This window comes from Chelonia mydas, chromosome 8 (assembly GCF_015237465.2).
Source record: "Chelonia mydas isolate rCheMyd1 chromosome 8, rCheMyd1.pri.v2, whole genome shotgun sequence".
Classification (NCBI taxonomy): Eukaryota; Metazoa; Chordata; order Testudines; family Cheloniidae; genus Chelonia; species Chelonia mydas.
The window spans coordinates 59,025,604-59,053,297 of record NC_057854.1 but is presented as its reverse complement, the minus strand read 5'-3'; the positions used below and the strand labels follow the sequence as shown (position 1 = coordinate 59,053,297).

Sequence of the window (27,694 nt, the reverse complement as noted above, 5' to 3'; positions counted from 1 at the left end):
ATACAAATAGTACATTTGGCAATATACATAATGGTTCAAATGAAATTGAATGAAGTAGTATAATATACTGTATACCTTATTTACTCTGTGCAGTCGGCTTGGTTGTTCCTTTGGGGACAGGAGGCAGAGAAAAAGTTTACTTGTGTCGCCAATCTCTAGCTTTGACGTTTTTGTTAGTAACCCTTCTGCAAGGTGGTGAACAGCAGGAAAAAGGACCAAATTCAATATATCTAGGATCCCTCTTGACAAATAAATAAACCAGTTTGCGCACCCACCTAGACACACACCCTCCCTGCATACCCTTAACAAGCAGAACTTCTCCACTCACAAACATGTATACGCAAGGAAATCTTCCCTTAAAAAAAGGGGAACACAATCATAAACTAGTAAAACATAGCAATAGAATATATCTATGCAGTAACTTTGGCAGTTGTCAGTCTAAGTCCCTTCCCACACACCACAGGCAACAGTTCCTTGACTGTACCACTTCATTCATTTGTTATACCACACAGATAGTTTGGATTAGTAGTCCAAGTGACTTTTCGCAGGCTTATCTCCACTCTCCAGCCCCAAAGGATCAGCTTGCCTGGTCCCACCTGGAAGTGATACCAAACTCAAGCTAGTTATTCAGCTTCATTACAGTGATGGATAGGTGGGTATCCTCAGAAGTATCCTCAGCTCTGCTGATGTCCTCTGTGTCATATTTTTTCTGTGAAGTTCTTGGTTTCCTTTTTCTCTCACTGAGACATTCTCACTGAGGAGCCAAGAACAATTAGATCCTTTGAACAGAGTCCTGGATGCCTGGAAATATGCTCTTTGCCACAAAGTAAGAACTGTTTTTTTCTCAAAATGTCTTTGCAAGCCCACTACATGCCCAAATCCAAATTCAATGTACAGTTACAGTGACTTCCCAATTGTCATTAAAGAAATTGTGGACAAGTAGCCTCTACAAATGAAGTTCTCTGTGGCAAAACTTGTGCTTTTTCTCTAATAGAGAGAGGAGAGATCTCTTTCTCCTCTGGAATTTGTGGCCATAACACTTACATATCTGGGTCAGACTGCTCCCTTAAGCCCTGTGCCAGATTAGTTTATGTTAACATCAAATTATAAATCCCATTTTGTTTGTGTATGCCATTTCGATTGCAAGATATATGGCATCTTCAGTGTTATCTTTTAACCTCCTTACTGAGCTGGGAATCCAGGAGAGGTTGGCAGAGACCTGGTGTGCTCACTAGCAGGGGGTTAGCAATAGGGAACAATCAAGAGTCAAATGGTCTTCCATTCAAATGGAAGCATCTTAGAACAATGAGGTGGCTGCAGCTCAGAAGAACCAGTTCTCCCAGGTGGACTGTAGCTAAGCAACAAATTGCCTGACTAGGGTCTGGAAGCCACCTACTGGAGTCATCTAACAAAGGGGAATGAAACTTTCAGAGGCTACTGTGCAGCAAGGTAGGGGGAAGACCAGAAGAGATCTTGTAGTGATGGAGTCATTGTGGATAATCCACTCAATGTGCAGCAGCAGTCAAAAAAGCTAACAGAATTTTGGGAATCATTAAGAAAGGGATAGATAATAAGACAGAAAATATCATATTACCTCTATATAAATTCATGGTACACCCACATCTTGAATACTGCATGTGTATGTGGTCGCCCCATCTCAAAAAAAGATATATTGGAATTGGAAAAGGTACAGAAAAGGGCAACAAAAATAATTAGGGGTATAGAATGGCTGCCATATGAGGAGAAATTAATAAGACTGGGACTGTTCATCTTAGAAAAGAGACAACTAAGAGGGGACATGATAGAGATCTATAAAATCATGATTGGTGTGGAGAAAGTAAATAAGGAAGTATTATTTACTCCTTCTCATAACACAGGAACTAGGGGTCACCAAATGAAATTAATAGGCAGCAGGTTTAAAACAAACGAAAGGAAGTATTTTTTTCACACAACGCACAGTCAACCTGTGGAACTCCTTGCCAGAGGATGTTGTGAAGGCCAAGACCATAACAGGGTTCAAAAAAGAACTAGATAAATTCATGAAGGATAGGTCCATCAATGGCTATTAGCCAGGATGGGCAGAATGGTGTCCCTAGTCTCTCTTTGCCAGAAGCTGGGAATGAGCGACAGGGGATCGATCACTTGATGATTACCTGTTCTGTTCATTCCCTCTGGGGCACCTGGCATTGGCCACTATCAGAAGACAGGATATTGGACTAGATGGACTTCTGGTCTTACCCATAGGTCTGGCAATTCTTATCGTCTAATCAGAAAACAAGGCCAGGCAGGAGGGGAAGAATAGCGTACCCTCTGGAAGAATTGTGATTAAAATCTAAAGGATTCTTAGGCAGGGTGAGGAAGCTCAGGCAGGGATTTGCCTGCAGGTTTTGTTAACTTCCATAGATCTGTAACTCTCATGTGTTTCACTAAGAGTAAAATATGATTGGTTTAGAAACTCCTTTGCAAAGCCAGTGGGTTACTTATTTTAACGGTCATGAAGAGCCCCGCAGGTGAAACAGTAATCCAGAGGGTTCACAACTTTGGTGGAATTCTGGGGGACCAGGTAATAGTTACTGTGAAGGCTTGGGTGAGTCAGCACTACTTTCAGGGCCTAGGCAGTTGGACTGCATCTCTGATCTCTGGGGTAAGTGCTGGATAGAGGACCTAGACCCTGAGAGTGTACTTAGAGGCCCAGAGCCAGAGCCTACACTCTGCCCAGTCCCAGCAAGCCTAAGGGCCTACGGAATCCAAAGGTTTGGGTCCAGTACCAGCAACCTGGCAAATGTTCATCGGGGAGCTCAGCCAAGATTGTAACACAACCATTTTCAGGAAAAAAACATCCTCATTCAGGAAAGCTCTTAGCCTTGTTCTTAACTTTAAGCACAGATGCAAATGCTGCTGGAGTAGTTTGCTATTGACATCAGTGGGAAAAGAATCAAGGCCCCAAAAGGAAAGAGAAATATTTACAATACTGGTTTAATTATTCTATCATGAATAAGCAGACATCTAGGCAACACAAAGGGCATCAGAAATATATTAGAGGGGCAAACCTTTCTAGAATCATGGAATATCAGGGTTGGAAGGGACCTCAATCATGGAGAGTAAAATATGAATTTCCTTGCTGTGTTCCTACATTGTATAAAACTTAGAACTTTCTCTCACTGGATAGGACTTTTGAGTCATTTTACTTCTTTAATTTATATACAGTATTCTTAGAATTCAATTCACACACAGAGAGAGCCCCATTGTGTGTCATTTCTCTTCCTCGCTTCGTGCTGTTCCTTATGAGCAGCACACAATAGCAATCATGGCATTCTGGGGAACTCAGGGTTTACTCTCTTCTGCTTGTTCCTTTGGGAGCAAAATGGTCATAGCCTCATCCATAGTCCTCACTAACTGCAGAACAGTGCTGGTGTGCAGGGAAAGCTATCTTTGCTACCATATTGCTGATGCACAATCCAACCAATGCCCAATCGTATGCAAAGAGCAGCACATGGAGAGGTGGAACCTACTTGAGGAACAAACTCATTGCTCTTCCTGTGGTGGCAAGGATCCATACCATCCTCTACCCAGGGATTATGGTTAAACACCACAGTCTAGGCCTTAGCATTGTTTATGGAATAAAGTACATGGAGGGAACAACAAATGTAGTTGTGGAACTTAAATGTAGCTAATTTTGCTTTAACCATATGCCAAGCTGTGGCAAAATAGTGTCATATCTGAGCACTCCATTAAGGATTAAAATGCTGTGAAAGTCTATTAAGAAAGTATTTAGCTTACTAATTGACTGCCTAGAACATGGCAGCTTCTTTAAAGCCATTCACTGCACTCCATTGAGTACAATGAAAGTACTAAAATTTACATATTTTATGTGGAAGTAAAAATTTGTTTGGTTATATAGTCTCACACATTTAATACTCCGGGAACTTGCTTCCTCGAACAAAGCCACATTAATTGATCTTCAGGCTCATCTGTCTTTTTCAAAGATTTTTGGCGAGAAGTGAATAAAAAGCTTAGGGGTGCTTCTTTTTACGGTGCATCATAGCTTATGACAGGGTTCCTAGTTGTTAACTGGGCTATTTGCAATATTATGGGATACACTATGAAGCATTTTTTTATGACAACTATTTTTGTCTCAAGAATGATTACTATATGTACAGGTGCAGTAACATAGAAAGGTCCTAAAATATCTAAATTATATGTATACATAAATAAATAAAACCATCCTCCTTCCCTTCTCTCTTTTTACAAGTCAACTAGTTTGGTCAGCCTGAATATCTTCACAGTACCATATCCTGACACATGTCCCTATTACTTAACAGATAACAGCACTTACCATGGTGAGCAGGTAGAGACATACAAGTGGTGGACATGTTGGATGGCATTTTCAAAGGATTCTATCAGAGTCAGACACCCACATACCATTAAGTTTCAATGGGATTTGGGCACTTAACTTCACAGTCAGCTGTTTAGAAAATCCATAAGAACATAAGAACGGCCATACTCGGTCAGACCAATGGTCCATCTAGCCCAGTATCTTGTCTTCTGACAGTGGCCAATGCTAGATGCTTCAAAGGGAATGAGCAGAACATGGCAATTTTCAAGTGATCCATCCCCTCTCGTCCAGTCCCAGCAACTGGCATATAATCCCTGCTGTAACCAAACAAGATTTTCTTTGTCATTTAATTTTTCTTCCCCCCATAACATTTATTTCACATTCCCACAGGATGAGACTGTGATGTCATTAATCTAGTTGACTCCATGAATAGCCCTATTTTGTTCAGCGGAATTACTTGTAGTCTAAGGTGCTATTTGGTGTGAGTGTAGCAGGCTTCCCTCGGGGGCCAGCATGCCTAGTGGTCAGTGTGGCTTGTCCAGGGGACTGGTGGCTAATCCACAGTTCATGGCCCATCCACCTCCTGGAGTCCTCCAGAAACTCTGAGGGGGCTGGGGGGAAGAGGGAAGGAGAGGGGGACCCAGGCCCTCCCCTGCCACTGGGTCCCAACCCAGGACCTAAGGGACAGAGGCAAGAGGTAGCTCATTCTGGCTGCTACTCCACATCAGCCTCCCCTGGACAGCTTCCTACCTTCCCTGGGAGTAAGGGGATCCCGGCCAAGTCTTATTCACAGTCCATTTCCTTCCCTCGTAGAGTCCTTCTGCCTAAGCAACTGAAGCCTCTCTGCATTCTTACAGCCATCTCTCCTCCATGATCCCCACTGCCAGATTGTCAGAGCTCTCTTTTCAGGAGGTACTCTACAGGGACCATGCCTGGCAGCTGCTGAAGGGTGGGAGCTTCTTGGCCCAATACTGTTCCACCACTCCTTTCACCTTCGTGTGGGGTCTTTAAACCCCATCACACACCCTCCCCTTCAGGCTGAGCTCTGCAAGGACAGTCTATGCAGACAGGTCTCCTCCATACCACAAAAAGAAGCCTGCATTTTTGTGGTCACGTCCTGCTCAAGGTCATACTTCAACCTTGCAGGGCTGCAGTAAGAGGTACCAACAGATAATCCACACGTTATGGTCTTTTATGGCATTCTGAAACCAGGGGGGTGTCTCATCCACCACAAAATGGAATGGTTGTTCCCATAAATAACAGCGAGCAAGGATATCACAGTATTACTGTATCATCAATCCTGTGACATTTGTTGTAAAAGAAACATTTGTTGAATGATATTGAGGTGCCAAATATTATATATTATCTAAATGTTAAATTCATTTTGCTGAGCTCTTAAAACACAAGAACTACAGTAATTTCTCCCAGATTTATGTAAAAATGTCCTTTAAATAGAGTCTAGATCTGCCAAGTTTCACCCTAGAGTAAATTTTTGACTGAACCTGTAGGAAAAGAAAATGGGAGGATTTCATAACCGAAAGCTTGACTATATCATCATTAACATAATTATCTCAGCAAGTCATCTTCTCTGTGTAATCCACTTAATTCTTCACTGCTATCATATGCATAGCCCTATGTAAAATCTGGGCAAAATGAGTTGACTCTTCTCAAGTCTTGCCTTATACTTATAGGTAAACTACCGAATGAGGTAGCAAAATGCTTCTAAGATTCATTACTGCAGCCCATTCTCACACCATATCAGTTCTTTATAGAAATAAGTAAATGCATTATTTGCTTTCTAAATAAAATTCATTACAAGTGGGACTGTGTCTTTGTTATGGTTCTAAACTAATTTTACAGATGTGTCAAATCTCATCACTGCTGAAATTCCCATGATATTCAACCTTTTTTCCCCAATAAATCTGCATGAAATTTGTGCTTTTTCTTACAATTTCCCATCAAATTGCAGAGATTAACCACTTTATCCATCTGCTGCTTAGATCAACAGTATTTTCTCTCTTTTGCTAGGGTAAGAAAGAGGATGGGTGTATAACTATACAGCTCATTCATTATTTTCCTATTATAAACTGAATCAATGATTAGAACAGAAAGAAAGAGACTCCATTAAAACATTTCTGCTTAACAAAGTTTTTGACACATGTGCATCATGATTTCCATATGGGGCTATTTACCAGGATTATGGAGCAGAAGGCTAAGAAGAGCTATGCTTGGGATTTCATGCTGAGCACACATGTAGACACTGACAGGCCTGACTCACAAACCAGGGATCTTGATTCTGAACCCCCAAAGACTGGAGATGTTTGGAACTTAGGCTATACTGAATTTCTGTCTCTAAAATCATAGGACTGCAAGGGACATTGAGAGGTCATCCAGTCCAGTCCTCTGCACTCATGGCAGGACTAAGTATTATCTCTAGACCATCCCTGACAGGTGTTTATCTAACCTACTTTTAAAAATCTCCAATGATTTCACAACCTCCCTAGGCAATTTATTCCAGTTCTTAACCAACCTGACAGTTAGGAAGTTTTTCCTAATGTCCAATCTAAACCTTCCTTGCTGCAATTTAACCCCATTACTTCTTGTCGTATCCTCAGAGGTTAAGGAGAACAATTTTTCTCCCTCCTCCTTGTAACAGTCCTTTTATGTACTTTAAATCTGTTATGTCCCCTCTCGGTCTTCTCTTCTCCAGACTAAACAAACCCAATTTTTTCAATCGTCCCTCATAGGTCATGTTTTATAGACCTTTAATAATTTTTGTTGCTCTTCTCTGGACTTTCTCCAATTTGTCCACATCTTTCCTAAAATGTGGTGCCCAGAACTGGACACAGTACCCCAATTCAGGCCTATTCAGAGTGGAGTAGAGCAAAAGAATTACTTCTCGTGTCTTGCTTACAACACTGCTGCTAATACAGTCCAGAATGTTGTTGGTTTTTGTTTGTTCGTTTGTTTTTGCGCAACAGTGTTACACTGTTGATTCATACTTAGTTTATGGTCCACTATGACCCCCAGATCCCTTTCCACAGTACTCCTTCCTAGGCAGTCATTTCCCATTTTGTATGTGTGCAACTGATTGTTCCTTCCTAAGTGCAGTACTTTGCATTTATCCTCATTGAATTTCATCCTATTTACATCAGACCATTTCTCCAGTTTGTCCAGATCATTTTGAATTATAATCCTATCCTCCAAAGCACTTGCAACCCCTCCCAACTTAGTATCGTCCACAAGCTTTATAAGTGTAAGTGTAAGAAAAAATCCTAGTGTGAAGGTTGTCTTAACTCTGAGTGCCATAGCTATGTTCACCTAATCACCGGTGTAGACGCAGCTTCCATCAACCTCACTGCCATGACTGTGGGAGGTGGTGTTCTTATAGAGGTGGAATGCTTTGGCACTACAGGGTTATGGAAGCATAGCTACTCTTACTCCTAGAAGGGATCCCCTCCATCCACAGGTGCTGGATTTAGAGGTGCTGGAGGTGTGGCAGCACCCCCGGTTTGAAGTGGTTTGAAGCAGGTACAGGGTTTACAGTTTTGTTCAATGACTTTCAGCACCCCCAGTGTAAAAACTGTTTCAGCACCTATGCCCCCATCCCATGGCTGATGTGGTTAGGTTAGTTATGGGGAAATGTGAAGTGTTGCTGCTCATGCTATATCCCCTTCTCTGGGTAAACAGTTTCCAAGACTGTTAATTTAGCATTTTTCAGAAGTATTAAATTTACAAAATAAAAGATCATTTCTATGACTCAATTCTCTGTGCAAAATTCTGTCCCCAGATACTAGTCCACCACTTCCACTGGCATCAACAGCAGTTATACATGAGTATTGGAGGACAGATTCTGGTCCCATTATTCAGCAGTATTTGTTGTGGGAACTCCCCTCTGATTGGAAGAAAACAAAAGTTCCTATTGACTTTGATGGGATGGAAAATGAGATTTAATATCGTTAGCTCAGTGCTAGAGTATAATTCCTAACAGTATGGCCTTCAGGAGGCAGTACTCTAGGCAATGGCAACTCTGCAGTTTCCCAGAGGATATTTTGGAGCCCTTCCCCAATATGTTCATTTACAATAAATATGCAGTAGCAGACATGAACCTCTGAAATAATTTTCAGAGTGGGGAGCAAGACATTATATTTTTGACTCTGGCTATGTCCTAGATTATAGGTTTGAAAAACTGTTATACTTTATAATCTGCAATAAACTGCAGAACACCAGGTACAGTGTTTCAAATACCTGCTAAGAAGTAGGGTCAACTACATCTAAAGTAGTTATTTACTTCCAGATACAGGAATACCCAATGCTTTTTTTCTTTTAGAAGCATGAATATTGGGGACTTTGGAATAACTACCTGTGTTCAAAATGAATCTCAACATTAGAATTTTTGCCAAGTATAAAAGCAGCTTACTGAATAAAATAATGGCAAATGTTACTGAGTTGAGATTGTTATAATTTTTATGTTTAATGCTGTTCAAAAATGTACTTAAACTGAGGCTGTAGTGCAATACTTGTCACTACCTAAAATCTGTGTGAACAGTGATGAATAAAAATGAGTGAACCACAGGTCATATAAACCCAATTTCCTAAGGATACAAGTGAAAATTCAATATAATTTAAATGTAACCTGCATAACCAGAAAAATAAGCTCCATAGTTTTTGCCTTGAGTTCTCTAGCTACCACTTAACATTTCACCTGAATTACTACCATTCTACTGACTATTTAAGATGTCAGAACTAATTTGGACTACTTAGAAAGTAGACATCACTGATGTCTGCAGATGTAATAATTGTATGAGACTATTAAGAAATCCTATCCCCCGGGGAGTGGGGTGGGAAAGAACCAGTATAGAATATACTTTTCCTGTAACTTAGATGCTCAGTATAATAGAAGAGGAAGCAAGAGCCAAACTGTCCACAGGAGAAAATATGCAACAAAGAATGAAGAACTGAAGTGAGGCAAGATATGTTGTTCCAAAGACTGTAATAGAAAATTATAAACAAAAATCTAAAACCTAAAGTTTAAGTTTAAACATTTAGGGTAGACTTTTCCTAAGTGATCAGTGTTGGCCTAAATTATCATATTAAAGTTAATGGTAAAACTTCTACTGACTCCAATGGGAGCTGAATTAGGGCACCACTGAACACTTTGGAAAATCTCACTCTTTTTGAATTGTTTGTATCGCCAAGCATTAAAAAGAAAGATACAAAAGGAGGGTTATTCACAGAACACTTCTAATTTGCATCCAGCTCTAATAATTGTATGAAACAGAAGAATGAAAATTTTTATGTAAAATTCCATAAAGCAAAACTGTATTTCACATAGCTCTCTTTACTAAGCTTTGCTTAAATTTTGTCATATATCTACTGAGGAGGCTCAGAAATGGCTTTTCAGTTGCCTATATATTCTTTCTAATTGGTGAAGGAGCTCTTCCAACAAGTGTCCAAGTTGGACACTTGCCAACTTTGTGCAGCCACTTCTGTGTCACATTTGTTTAAAGCTGAAAAAGTTTTCCACCCACTTCTCTCTCTCCCTCCCTCATCCATTTCCCACCCACTTCTCTCTCTCCCTCCCTCATCCTCCCTCTAGACTGTCTAGAGACTTATCAAACTTTCAGAAAATTCAGCCTTGACCCTGGACTAAGCCTGGAAAATTTCTGTACAAAGTTTATTTGTTTTGAGAAAATTAAGAACGTATGAATACAGCTGATTAAAAAGCCAGAACATCACTCAACCTTAAGTCTGTGCTGTTGGAAAACCTGTAGCCTTCTATTTTGAGGTGTAATTTCAAAGTATACAATTATAATTTCATTTACTAAAAGAAATTTATTTTGTTTTCCCTTAATGTTTTCAGGATGATGTGGTGCATTAGTTCACTATGTGTACAGTGATATTGGGGATATAATGGAATTTGATTAATATAGCAGTAGTCATAGAAGTGGATTGTATGACTGGATTATACTATATATACAGACACATACACATACACACACACACACATATATTCCTGGAAGATAAAATTGCTGAAGTTGCGATGTGGAAACTGAAGAAGACTTGTATAGTACTTGTATAGTGACATGAGGACAAACATTTATGACTACATGGTCATACGGTTACTTCTCACTCATACAGAATAGCACTTACTTATGCTCACATGGATAGACTGGCTAACTAACTTCCATGGGTTTACTTGCATAATTGCTCATCAAGTTGATTAAGGATTGCACAAACTAGATGCTAATTATTTCTGTTTCATCATGGACCTGCATCTGATGTATTAGGAAAAATGAATCGCTGTCCCACATACCACAAAAGACATCTCTAAAGCACTGGCATTCCAGTGAAGTAATGGCACTATGGAAGAACATCACTGCTTTCTGCAACATCACAGAATTTGGAACAAGGACCATTAGTGAAGGGGTTAATCAGAAACAAGCATATTTGTTGGCAAGCAAATTGTATTTGTATAATTAACAGCAATGAGAAAAGGCAAGTAATGAATTCATAAACCAATAACAATAACTGTAATGAAATAGTGGAGTAATCTGCTTTTATAATGTAATTATATAGTAAATTAATAACACACAGCAGAGTTCAATTGAGTATCAAACTGCCTCAGCAACTGTCAGCCTGCAGAAGCTCCAGGGGCTTCTTGGGCTCCACAACCACTTTATTCATAGAGGCATTTTGCCAATCTTTACGAGAAATGTAAAATCTTCCTGATTTCAAGAACCTCTCTCACTCAGCCCAGAAGCACTCTTGGTGAGGCAGCTAGATGTTTCCTCATGGGGGCTGGAGTCATTCTGGGATGTCAGAGTCAGTGATCCAGGGCTAAGAGTCTTGAAGGTGGAACTATCCGAAGATACATTTCATTGGGGAGGGCAGGCTTCTCCAGTGAATGACAGGACCAACAGATATGATTTTTTCTTTATTGTCACTTCCTGTTAGCTTCTTCAGATTCTTCTACCGGATTTTACTTAGCATCCAATTAGCAGTCAATCCAAGAAAGCACTGGGGGTATTTCCCCCCTTGTCTTGAGTGACCTTAAACTTGTCTGAAAACATAACTGAAGATTCAGTGCTCTCTCAGTAGTCAGCTTTTGAGTTTAGCTCAATAAGAAAGAACAGACATTTAGCTCTGTCAGACAGGATTTCTTTGAAAAAGCGGGACACTTAGTATTCAGCAAGGTGTCCTGATACGGAATGTCATAAAGGGTGATCTGTACTGTGCACTCCAGATTTCCTCTTCTCATTGTGGAGAGTCTATGTGCACATATAAAGTGCATCAGATCCTCTTATATTTAATTTTGGAGCAACTGGGTTATTAAACCAGGTGTGGCTTTTTCAGCAATGACACACACTAAGACTGAGACAGAATGTAAAGAATAAGGCCAAAATGCACTAAGTGCAGTGGTTTCTCGGTAGTTTTCCCTTTATTAGGTAGCACATTCCAGTCTCAGACACAGTGTTTTATCTCTTTTAAAATTTATGTTGTCAATTTTCACTTGTTCCCCTTTACCAGATGTATTTCAAAGTTACCAAGGCTGTCAGATAAACCTCATTTAGATTTAGAGATGATTAGCTCTAGCAATGCACATCTTGAGTGCATGTTTGGCTGCAACGATGAAGAAGAGGCAGTTACTCACCCTATGCAGTAACTGACGTTCGAGATGAGTGTTCCTGTGGGTGCTCCACTCCAGGTCCAGGTGCATCCCAGCGCCTTCGATTGGAGATTTTCACAGCAGTACCCTTACAGGCTGCGCACACACAGTGCCTGCCTCACGATCTGTCAGTGCTTGAATAGCGTGTGCACGGCCCGGGCTCCTCAGATCCTTCTCTATAACAGAGTTTGCTCCAGATTCCGAAGTAAAAGGGAGGAGGGCAGGTAGTGGAGCACCCACAGGGACACGCATCTCGAAGAACATCAGTTACTTCACAGAGTAAGTAACCTCCTCTTTTCCTTCGAGAGATGTCCCTGTGGATGCTCCACTCCAGGTGACTGAAAAAGCAGTATCCCTTAGGATGGCTGGGACTTCAGATCAGGTAGGAAGACTGTTGATAAGACAGAACTACCCATCCTGGTGTCAGATGCTATAGCGTGCATGGGAGCATAATGATTGGCAAAGGTAAGGTTTGATGCCCAGGTAGCTGCTTTGCATATGTCAGAAAGCGGGACATTACGGAGAAAGGCAGTGGAGGTGGAGACAGATCTAGTAGAGTGTGTCCAAACTGATGTAGGAGGGTGAACTTGCTTCAGTTGGTAACAGAGATGTATGCAGTCTGCAATCTTTGGAGAGTCTCTGGGTAGCCATAGCTTTTCCCTGTGATCACGGAGTGGTAGAGACGAAAAGTTTGGGGGTCTGTCTAAACGGTTTTGTCCTATCCCGGTAGAAGGATAATGAGTGTGCACTGCTGTTTCAAAAGTGTTAGTGTGCAGTTTGGGGAAAAATGTTGGTAGGTGTATTGGCTCATTGAGGAGTGCATCGGCTCATTCAGGAGCGCATCTTAGGCAAGGAATTTTGGATGTGTACAGAGTGTGACCTTATCACGGAAGAATGTAGTATATGGAGGTTCGGCCATGAGTGCTCCCATTTCTCCTACTCGTCTGGTAGATGTGATTGCTACCAGGAAGGAGGTTTTCATGGATAGGTGGAGATGGGAGCAGGTAGCCATTGGCTCAAAGGGTTTATACATCAGGGCTTTGAGGACGAGGTTTAGGTCCCAGGGCTCAGCAGGTGGTTTTATGTCTGGATATAATGCTTGGATGCCCTTCAGGAACATTTGGTGACTGGATGGGCAAAGACCGTAGTGTTGCTGACCTGGTGGTGAAATGTGGGGATTGCCACAAGGTGGACCCTGACTGAGCTCGTGGAAAGGCCTGATGTTTTAAGGTCCAGCCGGTAATCTAGTATCAGTGGGAGTGGGGCAGAAACTGGGGAGGTGTGTTTGGCAGTGCACCAAGATGTGAGGGATGCATCTGTAGTGATGATCATTGAAGAGGGTTCTTGCCAGAAGGGAACCCCATCACAGAGGTTGACAGGAGAGGTTCACCATAGGAGCAAGTCCTTGACTTTTGGAGTCATAGTTAGCAATCTGTTTAATCTGTACATGTTTGGTTTCTATACTGTGGCTAGCCATCCCTGAAGGCATCGCGTGTACAAGTGGGCATTTGGGACCACAAGTGTGCAAGCCATGTGTCCCAACAGCTTCAGGGAATCTCAGACCATAACCTGGGGGCTGGCACATATCTAGGCAATGAGGGTGCCCATTGTGTGGAATCCGTCCTGTAGAAGTGAGGCAAGACCTGTGGTAGAATCGAGATGGGCCCCGATTAAGTCGATTTGTTGGATAGATTGTAAGGTAGATTTTCTTCTGTTTATTTGCAGACCCAGGTTGTGGAAGCAGTAAACAGTTGTAGAAGTCACTTGGATGCAATGGGTGGGGGACTTGAGGAGACAACTGTCTAGGTAAGGAAAAATGAGGACCCTGTTTTTCCTGAGATGTGCTGTTATGACTGCTAATACTTTTGAGAAGCCACGTGGGGCAGTCAAAAGGCCAAAGGGCAGGACCCTGTATTGGTGGTGTTCCACACCCACAGCAAATCTGAGAAAACGTCAAAGGGCAGGGCGTATAGCGACATGAAAATATGCATCCTGGAGGTCGAGGGTTGAAAACCAATTTCCCTGCTCCAGCGTCGGAATTATCGTTGATAGGGTAATCATCCAGAATTTCTGTATCTGGACTCTGTATCGAAGATCGAGGATAGGGCACCATCTGCCATTTTTCTTTTCTGTCAAGAAATAGTGGGAGTAAAACTCTTTCCCTCTCTGTTGAGCTGGTACCCGCACTATTGCTCCTAGTTGTATGAGGTGTTATACCTCCTGAGGCAGCAAGTGTTGTTGGGTTCAGGGTCTATGGTGTTGCTGTTGCTGCATATCATATTGTCTTAGGTGTTGATGTTGTGAAAAAGTATGGTAGTGTGGTCACTGGTATGGCTGATATCTTTACTGTCTCTTTTTTGTGGCAGGTGTCTGGATTTCTAGAGATCTGAGTGTGGCACATGAGTCCTTAATGGAATGGAGGACCTCAGTGGTTGTAGATGTGAAGAGCTTGTCTTCATCGAAGGAGAGATCCTCGACAGTGCTCTATATCTCCCGGAGAAAGGAGGAAGAAGCAAACCAGGAGGCATGCCTCATGACGATGGCTGTGGATCTGGCGGCTGCATCCGCAGCATCGAGGGCGTCCTGAAGAGCTGTCCAGGATATCAGTTGGCCCTCGGACATCACTGCTTTAAATTGTTGTTGTTTGTCTTCAGACACATCATCAATAAATTGCATTACTTTATCGTAATTTTTGTGGTCATAATTTGCTACCCTAAATTGCAAGGTGGAAGATGAATACACTTTGCAACCAAATGAGTCCATTCTCTTGTCTTCCTTGTCAGATAGGGTGGATTGGAAATGCTGGTGTTTATTTTTCTGGTTGGCCGCCTTGACCACTAGCGAATTGGGTGATGGGTGTGTAAATAGAAACTCAGAACCCTTAGATGGGACAAAATATTTGCAGTCCACTCTCTTGCTAGTGGGGGTTAACATGGCCGGGGTCTGCCAGATAATTTTTGCTGATTCCATAATGGCCCCATTAATTGGCAGAGCTATTTTGGAGGAGGTGGTAGTTTCTAATATGTTGGTGAGCTCGTGGTGGGTTTCTGGTACCTCCTCCAGGGTAATTTTGAGCTCATCAGCTACTCTTTTAAATAAATCCTGAACATGAGTGAGCTCATCAGTAGTGGGAGGTGGTAGGGGTACCGTGGCCTCCTGTGGTGGTATCGTTGTAGGAGAGGTGTTGGGAACAATGTCCTGTGCGGGATGAGTGGCTAATTACAGTCTTATCTGTTTATCAGTGTAAGAAACCATTGGGGAGGGTCTGTTATCTTTCCTACGGGAGGCATGGTGAATGGCTGACTGTGTCTTCTTGTAATTCCATGGACCCCAGTGTGGCCATTGCCCAGGAAAGGGTATTGGTGGTTATGGTAACCATACAGGGGTTACCATACCAGGGTGGGTAGCCACTAGGAAAGGAGGATAGTGCTTTAGTGCATCTCCCACTTGCAGGTGACCAAACCTGGGGGGAATATTGTGAGGAAAACATATGTTCAACATCCTCCTCCTCCTCACCACTTGAGAGGCTTGAAGTGGTAGGGAAGTACTTCAGATAGGGTGCTGAAGGTTCTGGTGATACATTGGTGCCCAGCAGTGGAGACTCAGGGGCATGGGACACCAGTAAGTCCCACTGATGTAGGAACTGAGGTGGTGCAGTGACTCCAGATGCCGAATGGTAAGGCATGAGAAAAGTGAAGGATGATTGATATGGAGCTGGTGTCGCTGCAGTTGGTGCAGGCAGAGTCTGCAGAGGCATCTGCTGAGGCGGCATAAGTGTCTGCACTAAAGATTGTACTGGGGGTGCATATTGCACCACAGGAGTAGGTGCTCTAGACATGGGCACTGTTGGGCAGGCAGGCGACAGTAGGAGGCTCGGTGCAGGGAGTGTCGGCTGCGGCGGATGAGGAAGAGGTGCCAAAAGTTCAAACGGCAGTGCCACGGCATCCACTTGTGCTCTCGGCACCGTGACAGCCACCGGCACCATGTTGTGAATGGTGACCCATGGAGAGCTGGGCAGCTGGGGTGGGCAGCTGTAAGCCCTGAGCCGTGGCACCTGGTTGCTGAGCAGCCGACTCACAGTCAGTGCCTGAGGTGCCTGCTGAGTCATAAGTGCTGAGCCATGGGGACTGGAGAGGACTGGAGAAGTGGATGCCATCTGACACCTCTTAGCTGAGGAGCGTTCCCTGAGGGGTGAGGAAGCTGGCTGGTTTTTTGTTTTGTTCCTGTCCTAGCAGGTCTGTGCTTTAAGTTTAGTACAGTGGACACATTTTTGGGGTACATGAGACTCCTCCAAACAGCATAAACACTGTGAATGTCCATCTGAAATGGGGATGTCATCTTTACAGGAGCCACATCTCTTGAAGCCTGGAGAGCCAGGCATGTCCATATCTGAGGAAGGTTTTTTGTTTGTTTGTTTTTAAATAGTAACTCTAATAACTAAATTATCTAAATTAAACTGAGAACTGAACTAACTATGAACTAAAAGCTCTGAGAGGAAGATGGGAGAGTGAAATATAGCATGACTGCTGGACTCCATCTCTAGCCGGGGACGGCAGAGAAGGAACTGAGGAGCCCGGGCCGTGCACGCGCTATTCAAGCTCACAAGGCAGGCACTGCGCGTGTGCGGCCCGTAGGGGTACGGCCGTGAAAATCTCCTATCGGATGCACTGGAATGCACCTTGGCCTGGAGTGGTGCACCCACAGGACACCTCTCGAAGGAGAATATGTAAAATACATTAGATAAAAGTATGTCCCAAGTTCCTGAAGAATGTGACCTGAGAAATTTTCCCAGTATGTTTTTACTTTGACATTGTGTGCTACTGGATGCATTTTTTTCTGTTTGTTTGTTTATTTAGTATCCATAGATAATTATTTTCCAGCCTACTGAAAGGGATAGAAGAAATCTCACTGTAGAAACTGCATATAATATTCTGTCTCCTTCCTTTGTAGACCCAGTTCTATGGCTCCCCTCCTGTCAACTGCACATAGACAGACAAGGCTTTTGCACCCCTTGCAAGAAAAAAAGGAGTCAAAGGATGGGTGCATCTTCAAATAAAAGAGATATAATGTGCCAGCTGTGTGCACGTGGCTTAGTGAGTAATGGACCCATAGATGGGGCCTAGTTTTAGAGTAGCAGCCGTGTTAGTCTGTATTCGCAAAAAGAAAAGGAGTACTTGTGGCACCTCAGAGACTAACCAATTTATTTGAGCATAAGCTTTTGTGAGCTACAGCTCACTTCATCGGATGCATGCACGAAGTGAGCTGTAGCTCACGAAAGCTTATGCTCAAATAAATTGGTTAGTCTCTAAGGTGCCACAAGTACTCCTTTTCTTTTTTAGATGGGGCCTAGTATTCCTGCTACTCTTATCAGCTAAAGGAATAATAGGAATAGTAGTTTTCCTTTGGTTCAAGTGTCAGAGGCTTGCATTTTTGGAGCTGAAGGTCTGGGGCTCTAGGCCCATCTTTGTGGCCATGTTATAGCCACTGACAATTGTATTTGTTGCCTGAAGTGATTGCAGACTGGGAACCAAGCTGTGCTGCTGCTTGCTATGCATAGATTCGTGAGCAGCTCTGCAGTAGGATGAGCACCCAAGGGATTAGCTACACTCAGATACTGGCTGGGAGCTAATGGGTTTGCCAAAGATTTCAATCTCTAATGGAGTTTGTTCATGATGTCTTTCTGATAGGAATATGTAGGCAAATCATGTGCACTATCTAAGACATGATTAGGGACCGTCATGATAAATTAACTTGATTCAGCTTCGTTTTCATTTCTTTTTAAATCTTTCAGTGAAAACAGTGAACATAAAAAGCAAAGGCTAACTTATGGTCCCTCCCTAAACTGCCCCATTTATTGCTACAAAGCCTGTGTACAAATTATTTCTCTACCTTTGCTTCATGCAATTTCTCCAGTACACAAAAGCAAAATCTTTCACTTTTACATATTAATTTCCTCTGGAAAACCAAAACTTTCTAGGAACCACTAAATAGTACCAAACCTACTAATCTTTCATTCTGTTAGTTTAAGACATAAGAAAACATTTTCTCCATACTTGTATTCTGTAACTATAAACAATCGGGTATTAGGATCAATGATAGGTAAGTACAGCACATCTCTTCCCAACAAATGGTTCCATCCTGCAAGGTGCTGTGGACTTTCTCTGTCAAGAATCCTCCATGACTAAAATTGGAGTTGTGGGTGCTTAATACTTCCTAGGTTCAGGCTTTAAAAGCTCAATCCTGCTCTCATTGAAACCAATTAGAGAGTTTTGCCCTTGATTTCAGTGGGATTAGGACAGGCTCTAAAAATGTATTTCACTCTTGAATTGGCAGAAAATTGGTTTGAAAATCAATCGGACTCAGGCTCTTAAACCAGTTAGGTGCTTTTGACATTTTACCTCCAACCCTGAATTCTTCAGGCAAAACTGCCATTCAACCCTATGCAGAGGAGCAATGCAAGGTCTGTAGTATACTTAGGCCCCAAATTTTCAGCCTCATTTGTACACCTTTGGTGACACATCAGTATTATTGCTCCATAAATAGGTTTTCCTCCATCGATAAAATGCATCCCTCCGTAGGGACACACCACAAAGGGTATGCACCACTTGAGACTCACTTAAACCCACATGGATCTTAATTTGTAAGTACATCTTATACTAGACTGGCTAAAGTGGGACTTATATAACGTGTAGAGCTTGAACTGGCCTTCCATATAGACGTGATAGCCATCTCCAGGGAAGGCAGTCAAGAGTTTTGTCTTTACCAGTAGTTATGTCCTAAATTATTAGGGAGTAGCAGAAATATTTCCCCAAAAAGAATCTGCAGAATGCTACAGTATTTTCTAAATTCTAACTACACAGTAGAGAGAAAATAACATTTCCTAAATCTTAGTGTATGCTGGAAATGTTTATACGTATGTTGCAGCAGCATCTTTAACATTAGTAATATATTGCTAGCTGTTTTATAGATGAACAATGGTAGCTGAACAATCTGGAGTGAACTGAATTTCTCTTTTGGGCAAAGTACAAATTATGAAAATGGTGTCAAATACATTATTGGCTCAATACGTTGCCTTTGGTTTTCCTAATCTTTTTAAAAATATATATTCCTCAGTTAGAAACTCTTTTATGACATATTTAAAAAAAATCACACTCAACGTTTCAGCCTGCATCACAAAAGGGTGACTTCTTAAAAAAAAAAAAGATAGATTCCATGTTTCCAAAACAAATGTTAAGTAATAAAACATTGGATGGGAAAAGCTCTTAACACGTAAAAGGATGTCAACTCATGAACCTGCCAGGAAAACTGAAATGAGATGAATACTTTAAAAATGGCATTGCTACCACAGGTTACTAGCAAAGTTTAAATTAAAAAATAAGGACTGAAGAATAAAATGAAAAAGCAACTGTACTGCAGAACATATTACAGTACACAGTCATGTTTATGAAGTCAACTTTTGTGGGAGCAAATTCTTGTTATAACATTTCCAGCTTTCTGGTACCTAATTGCAATGAAATGCATTTTAGAATGATTTTAGTGAAATGATACTCCTACAAAAGTTGACTGAAAACTGAATTTGTATGAATTATGGCAAAAACAATCCGATGAAGTGAGCTGTAGCTCACGAAAGCTTATGCTCAAATAAATTGGTTAGTCTCTAAGGTGCCACAAGTACTCCTTTTCTTTTTGGCAAAAACAAAGAGGCAGAATCCTGTAATAACAACTTTTCAAGATTTTGATTCTTTTGAGCAGTTTTTTCATATATCGAATGACACGCTTTCAAAATACAGAGGTCCTCATCTTGCAAACTGCTCCTTGTGGAATGTCTGGAATTGTTCTGGCTTATTAGGGCTTTGTACAGGCACAGAAGTCAGCTCATGGAGACCAGTTTACAGTATCAGAGCCTTGGACAGTAACTGAATGATAATATATATGTACATTTGTCAGGTAATATTTTTGCTTTGGAGTTGTGGAAAGGCATTGCCTTTCAATTTACTTCCTGCTCTTTTTCCTTATGGTTTTGTGTTCTCTCTTCTCTGTCTATATCTCCCTATCTATATTTCTGATTGAAGTGGTTAGTTTTTAAGAATTATAGCACAAACCCTCTGCACTGCAAGACCTCTATATCCTTCCATATTGTGGCTATCAATAGGTTATCCCAATGATTACTCTCCATCTCTCCCTCCCTCTCTCTCACAAACACACACAAAATACATCCTTATGTTTTCATTAAGTTTTCCTATTTAACTCATAAAAGAAACATTTAAAATGTTCTGTGTATTAACCTTTGTGAAGGATCACTTCTATCTGTTTCTCTTTTTATTTTAATTGTGTTTTTCCCCAAAAAATGTTTAGTAACCACAATTTTAAAAAATAATTTAGCAATTCCATAATAGTACTTAGCACTTACATAGCACTTTACAACTTCAAAGCACTCTAGAAACATTAACTAATTAATCTTCACAACACCCCTGAGGAAGTTAATGGCCCATACAAGTGTTAATGGAGTATATTCCTCTCTAATCCTTAATGTTCTTCCTCTGGAAATTCTTAAAATTAATAAAATGCTACCCACATGTCCCTAATTTTATATTTTTATTAATTCGATTGCTCAATGGCTGCTCCTCTCCTAAACAAATTAGATGTGGGTAAATGCAAAAAAAATATTTTCTGACAATTTGGCAAATAAGAAATTGAATTTAGAGTCACCAGACCAAATCCTAAAACAATTTATGCCAGTTAAGGATCTGGTCCACCATGTTTGCACCCTCTTTCTTGTTGTTCATTGACAAACATTCATGCAATTAAGTTTTCCTTTATAAAATGTTCACACCCCGTATTAAGTTTCAAACAATTACAAAAAGCAAACAAATCAGTAAAAATAACAATTACCCAAGAATTTGTTTAACTTTGTCAGTTAAACTGTTCACCATGAATGTATGAATCTCTAAAAGGAACAAGAGAAATTAATCTGCAGAGTGGTTTCCTGCTACTTCCAAGGCTCTTTCCCAATTCTTAAAAATAAAGACAATTAACTTACTGACACCAAGAAGAGATTTTTCAACCCTCATGCTTATTTGAGGATATAAGGCTAAATCTTGAAATGAACAGAAACCTAGTTCCAGAGAGCCTTTTCAACAAGATCTGCTCCTCTTGTGGCCCATGTGAAACGTCTGAATATGTACTTGCAACATGTCTCTTAAAGAAATGGTATTCTGACACAATACCTTTAGAACTTGTATTGCTCGTTTGCTTAGAATTGGCAAGTTTTATGGACCTAAAGAAAGACTCAAAATATCAGGAAGAACAAGTCTATTTCATACATTACACTTTACTAAGCCCTGGTCTACACTGGGGGTGGGGGTGATGGGTGTCTACCTAAGATACACAACTTCAGCTACACGAATAGCGTAGCTGAAGTCGGCGTATCTCAGGTCAACTTACCTGGCCATGAGGATGGCTGCGAGTTGACCACTGCCACTCCCCCATCAACTCTGCTTCCACCTCTCGCGAGCTGGAGTTCCGGAGTCGATGGGAAGTGTGTTTGGGGATCGATTTATCACATCTAGACGAGACGTGATAAATCGATCCCCGATAGATTGATCACTTCCCACCAATCCGGCGGGTAGTGAAGACCTGCCCTTAGAGCTTCAAGCAGCATTTAAAGATTCTCTTCTCACTTCCACCGGTATAAATGCATTGACTTGAATAAAGTTGCTCCTGATTTACATCAGTGTAAGAGGAAGAGGAATCAGGCTCACACCATAGTCATTTGATGTCTCATGGTCTCTCTCATTAGGGTCTTACCTCACTCAAATATTCCAATATTTTTCTGACTTATAATTAGGGCTGTCAAGCAATTAAAAAAATGAATTGTGATTAATCGCGCAATTAAAAAAAAATAACTGTGATTAATCACACTGCTAAACAATAGAAGACCATTTATTTCAATATTTTTGGATGTTTTCTACATTTTCAAATATATTGATTTCAATTACAACACAGAATACAAAGTGTACAGTGCTCTCTTTATATTCATTTTTGATTACAAGTATTTGCACTGTAAAAAACAAAAGAAATAGTATTTTTCAATTCACCTAATACAAGTACTATAGTGCAATCTCTTTATCATGAAAGTTGATCTTACAAATGTAGAATTATGTACCAAAAAAACTGCATTCAAAAGTAAAAGCATGTAAAATTTTAGAGCCTGCAAGTCCACCCAGTGCTACTTCTTGTTCAGCCAACCGCAAAGACAAACATATTTGTTTACCTTTGCAGGAGATAATGCTGCCCACTTCTTCTTTACAATGTCACCTGAAGTGAGAACAGGAGTTCTCACGGCACTTTTGTAGCCGGCGTCTCAAGATATTTGTGCGCCAGATGCGCTAAAGATTCACATGTCCCTTCATTCTTCAACCACCATTCCAGGGGACACACATCCATGCTGATGACAGGTTCTGCTCAATCACAATCCAAAGCAGCTTTCTTTTTGGTTTTGGTTCTGTAGTTTCTGCATCAGAGTGTTGCTCTTTTATGACTTCCAAGAGCATGCTCCATACCTGATGCCTCTCAGATTTTGGAAGGCACCTCAGATTCTTAATCCTTGAGTTGAGTGCTGTAGCTATCTTTAGAAATCTCACATTGGTACATTCTTTGTGTTTTATCAAATCTGCAGTGAAAGTGATCTTAAAATGAACAACATATGCTGAGTCATGATCCGAGACTGCTATAATATTAAATATATGGCAGAATGCGGGTAAAACAGAGCAGGGGACATACAATTCTGTCTCCAGGAGTTCAATCAAAAGTTTAATTAACATATTTTTTTAAAATAAGCATCATCAGCATGTCCTCTGGCATGGTGTCCAAAGCATGAAGGAACATATGACTGTTTAGAATATCTGGCATGTAAATACCTTGCAGTGCCAGCTACAAAAGTGCCATGCAAATGCCTTTTCTCACTTTCTGTTGACATTGTAAATAAGAAGAGGGCAGCATTGTCTCCTGTAAATGTAAACAAACATGTTTGTCTTAGCAATTGGCTGAATAAGAAGTAGGACTGAATGGACTTGTAGGCTCGAAGTTTTACATTGTTTTATTTTTGAGTGCAGTTATGTAACAAAAAAAATCTCATTTGTAAGTTGCACTGCCATGACAAAGATTGCACTCCAGTACTTACAGAATGTGATTTGAAACATACAATTTCTTTTGTTTATAATGTTTACAGTGCAAATATTTAGAATAAAAAAATAATATACACTTTGATTTCAATTACAACACCAAATACTATATATATGAAAATGTAGGAAAACACCCAAAATATTTAATAATATTTTATTGTTTAATAGAGCGATTAAAACTGCGATTAATGGTGATTAATTTTTTTAGTTAATTGCATGAGTTAACTGCTATTAATCCACAGCTCTACTTATAATAAATGCTAACCAAGCTGTACACTCATTGGAGTAAAAGGGTAGGCCAATCAATATTCATAATGGCAAAGCAGAAGTAAAATGATACACACAAAGAAAAATAAACTCCATAAAATTCTATGTAGTGTGAAATTTTCCAACTGAACTCTCCCTAACCTCTAAATAGTCTTGCTGCTGTTCCATTGAAATTCCCTAATGGAATCTGCACTTACACCAGCATTTATCCTTACATTGGTAGACCCTCAATAAGCATCATGTATTTAGGAATTTAATCACTGGTTACCACAAATACCGACTTTTGACCACACAGAGCAGCAAAGTGAACTATGGGATGTGATTTGTAAAGCACACGAATGTGTTCCATAGTAATTGGTCTGGGTATACCAGGCTAGTGTGCATAAAAAAGTGTTCTAGTGTGCTTTAGTGTAGTACTGTTTCAAATACACACTTAGAAATCTCACCTTCCCATAATGTGCATTACCACACTGTGTAAAGAAGCCCTAAGTAATAGCTATGTCTCCAGTTTGTGGGCAATGCCAACAGCAGGTCTTGGGTCCCAAAACCATATGAATTCTAGGGCACTAAGGGATTAGAGAAGGGGAGCTTTTAAGAGTAATCAGTAACTGGAAACAGGTTTCAGAGTAACAGCCGTGTTAGTCTGTATTCGCAAAAAGAAAAAGAGGACTTGTGGCACCTTAGAGACTAACCATGCATCCGATGAAGTGAGCTGTAGCTCACGAAAGCTCATGCTCAAATAAATTGGTTAGTCTCTAAGGTGCCACAAGTCCTCCTTTTCTTTTTGCGAGTAACTGGAAAGAAACCCATTTAAAGGAGAAAAGCAATTTGTTGTAATCAAATTCAATTTGAGTACAACACACCAGTGTGACTTAATCCACAAAGATTCCCCACAGAAACTAGCTTAAACTAGTGACACACCATATACCAATTTAGCCAAGCGTGTCCTATGAATATCAATGGCAATGGGGGTTGATTGGCTAGACTCTCATGCAGTGTGCTTTAGAAATATAAATAATAAACTAATTCTGAATTTGTTAGGTGCTGATGGGCTCCATTGAACTTGCTGCCCTGGGCCACCCTGTAAAGAAGAGTCTCTCTCAGCTGCTTTTAAAGAAAAAGTTTCAAGATCTTTTCATTGTGAAGATAACCTTGAAAATACAAACCAAGCACCAGGGTTGGAAGCGTACTGCACTTTCACAACAGAGGTGGCTCTCCCGATCCCCACACTTAATGTAAAATAAGTCATTAAGTTTACAGTGTTCCCCAAAGAATCATCTGACTAATTATCCTCAAACACCTTACACCAGCCCTGTGCATAGGGATGTGATCCCTATCCAGCATCATCAATTATGTTTGGCAGGTCCATCCCAGAGTGTGAAGGTCAGCTCTATTTCTTTGCTTAAGCAGCCCTCACGTTCTCTGAGAGAATGGGTGGAACAGTTATACCACACACACAAAAGAGATCATTAACTTAAAAAGCAACATATCTTGCAATGTGATAGTTGTCTGGGACAGATGGATATATTCCATTTTGACAAAGGCAAGAATCCTGGAATTGTTACTGCTGACAGACGAACCCAGCTCCTGAGCCATTAATCCTCTCTGACCAACGCTCTGATCATGGAAAAATGGTCCAAAGTGTAGTCTTTTTTTTATGATGCTTTCCTCCTTTCACAATTATGTCCATCTTTCTGAACACAAGAGAACCTGATAATGAGGGCCAAAGATTGCTCCTCCACGCAAATAAATGTATATATATTTTTAAATTGTCATATATCAGAGTCATAAAGCACCACAAATATCAACCCACACCCTAGGACCTTAATTTAATGGCTTCTGTTCCCGCAAAGACATATTTTTTTGGTTACAATTAAATCTTTCAGTGGAAACTATGAATAAAAATATTATCTATACAAACCTGGCTGGTGATCCTCAGGTGCACAATGATGTAAACAAGTGCCCTCAACTGGATTTATTATCAGTCTTAATTCAATACTTGGCTGTTGATGATTCTCCCAAATCAGACAAAGTTCTCCTGGGGAAAGAGTTCATCAGCAGGCTATTAGGTCATCTCTGCCAATTACCAGCTCTCTGCAGAAGGCACACATTGATAACAATCAAAATGGATGAGAAGTAATTTTCATAAGGGCTGGAGAAATATGTAAAGTATAAATTAAAAAAAAAATCTATCATTTCTATCAAAAAATCTATCTAGCTTTATTTCTAATGCATTTTAGAACATATTGGAAAATGTATTTAAGGATTAATCTTCAAAAATATTATGTGTGCACATACGTAGAGTAGACTGTGTCTATTGCATGTGAAATATAAATGCAGACATTTATTGCATATTTTGTGTATATGCAAAAATATATCACCTTACTTCTTCTCCCATGTAGATAGGCGTGAGCTCACTATCCAGGCTCCATAACCAGAGGACAGCCTCTGTATCAAGTGAGGCTAGGCATTGTAAACTGTCCTCCAGCCATTGAGTTGGGCACTCCTGCACTACATGAGTTACAATCTGCAACACTGCCCCACAGTGACAGTATAGATAAGAAACCAAGCCAATCTGGTAAACAGTAGAGAAAAGTAGATAAGGAAATGTTGTTTACTACTTCTCATAACACAAGAACTAGGGGTCACCAAATGAAATTAATAGGCAGCAGGTTTAAAACAAATAAAAGGGAAGTATTTCTTCACACAATGCACAGTCAACCTGTGGAACTCCTTGCCAGAGGATGCTGTGAAGGCCAAGACCATAACGGGGCTCAAAAAAGAACCAGGTAAATTCATGGAGGATAGGTCCATCAATGGCTATTAGCCAGGATGGGCAGGAATGATGTCCGTAGCCTCTGTTTGCCAGAAGCTGGGAATGAGCGACAGGGGATGGCTCACTTGATAATTACCTGTTCTGTTCATTCCCTTTGGGGCACCTGGCACTAGCAACTTTGGAAGACAGGATACTGGGAGAGATTGACCCTTGGTCTGACCCAGTGGGGCCATTCTTATGTTCATGTTAATGCTGGACAAGTCAGAATAGCCTGTTGAGTCTGGTCCAGGAGCTATGATCGAGTGACTAAGGAGGCAGGTACAGAACTGAACTCCTAAATTTACTTAGTGTGCTAGACTCTCTTTCTCATAGAAAATATGGAATCACCTTACCTAACAAAAGATATATTTTAAGCCTGCTATTATATACATATTTTTAAATACACAGTAATGTAGCATTAAGATATGCATTCATAATTGTCAATACCATTACAAGACTGGGGATTACAGGAGACAAAGAAGCTGGACATGAGCCAAGAGTGTGCCCTTGTTGTCAAGAAGGCTAACAGCATATTGGGCTGCATTAGCAGGAGCATTGCCAGCCGATCAAGGGAAGTGATTATTCCCCTCTATTCAGCACTGATGAAGCCACTTCTGGAGTATTGCGTCCAGTTTTGAGCCCCCCACTGCAAAAAGGATGTGGACAAATTGGAGAGAGTCCAGCAGAGGGCAATGGAAATTATTAGGGGGCTGGGGCACATGATTTATGAGGAGAGGCTGAGGGAACAGGGCTTATTTAGTCTGCAGAAGAGAAGAGTGGGGGGGAATTGATAGCTTCAACTACTTGAAGGGGGGTTCCAAATAGGATGGAGTTCGGCTGTTCTCAGTGGTGGGAGATGACAGAACAAGGAGCAATGATCTCAAGTTGCAGTGGGGGAGGTCTAGGTTGGATATTAGGAAAACCTATTTCACTGGGAAGGTGGTAAAGCTCTGGAATGGGTTACCTAGGGAAGTGATGGAATCTCCATCCTTATAGGTTTTTAAGGCCCGGCTTGACAAAGCCCTGGCTGGGATGATTTAGTTGGGGTTGGTCCTGCTCTGAGCAGGGGTTGGACTAGATGACCTCCTGAGGTCTCTTCCAACCCTAATCTTCTATGATTCTAAGACTCAAATTCATTTTAAAAAGTCATTAAAATGATAACTGAACTGCAGTTTATAATTCAAGTTTCCATTGTATTATTTTGGTTTGAAATATAAATATACTCACATCAATTTTATGAGTGAATAAAAGATGTGCATCCCAAAACAAATGGGATATGATTAATGATTAAATAAACATGAGGAGTGCAGAACTTGGAGGTAAGTGGCTCTCTAACCATAACCAAGTTTCATTTTTTTTCCTGAGCTGTGAAGTCAAACAGGGAGAGGGCCTAAGTATAAAAACACACATCTTGGTAACTTTAA

At 40.8% G+C, this 27,694-nt stretch overlaps 2 long non-coding RNA genes across 2 annotated transcripts in view; both read right to left on the bottom strand.

Annotated features, from left to right (window-relative positions):
• The window catches only part of LOC122466799, a 433,007-nt gene that overhangs the window by 338,360 nt on the left and 66,953 nt on the right, over nt 1–27,694 (bottom strand). The window lies entirely within an intron of this gene.
• On the bottom strand, nt 462–26,891 carry LOC122466798. The gene is made up of 3 exons (XR_006292619.1): nt 26,724–26,891; nt 16,915–16,922; nt 462–473 (listed from the first exon to the last, which is right to left on the bottom strand). It is a non-coding gene; the product is annotated as an uncharacterized LOC122466798 (long non-coding RNA).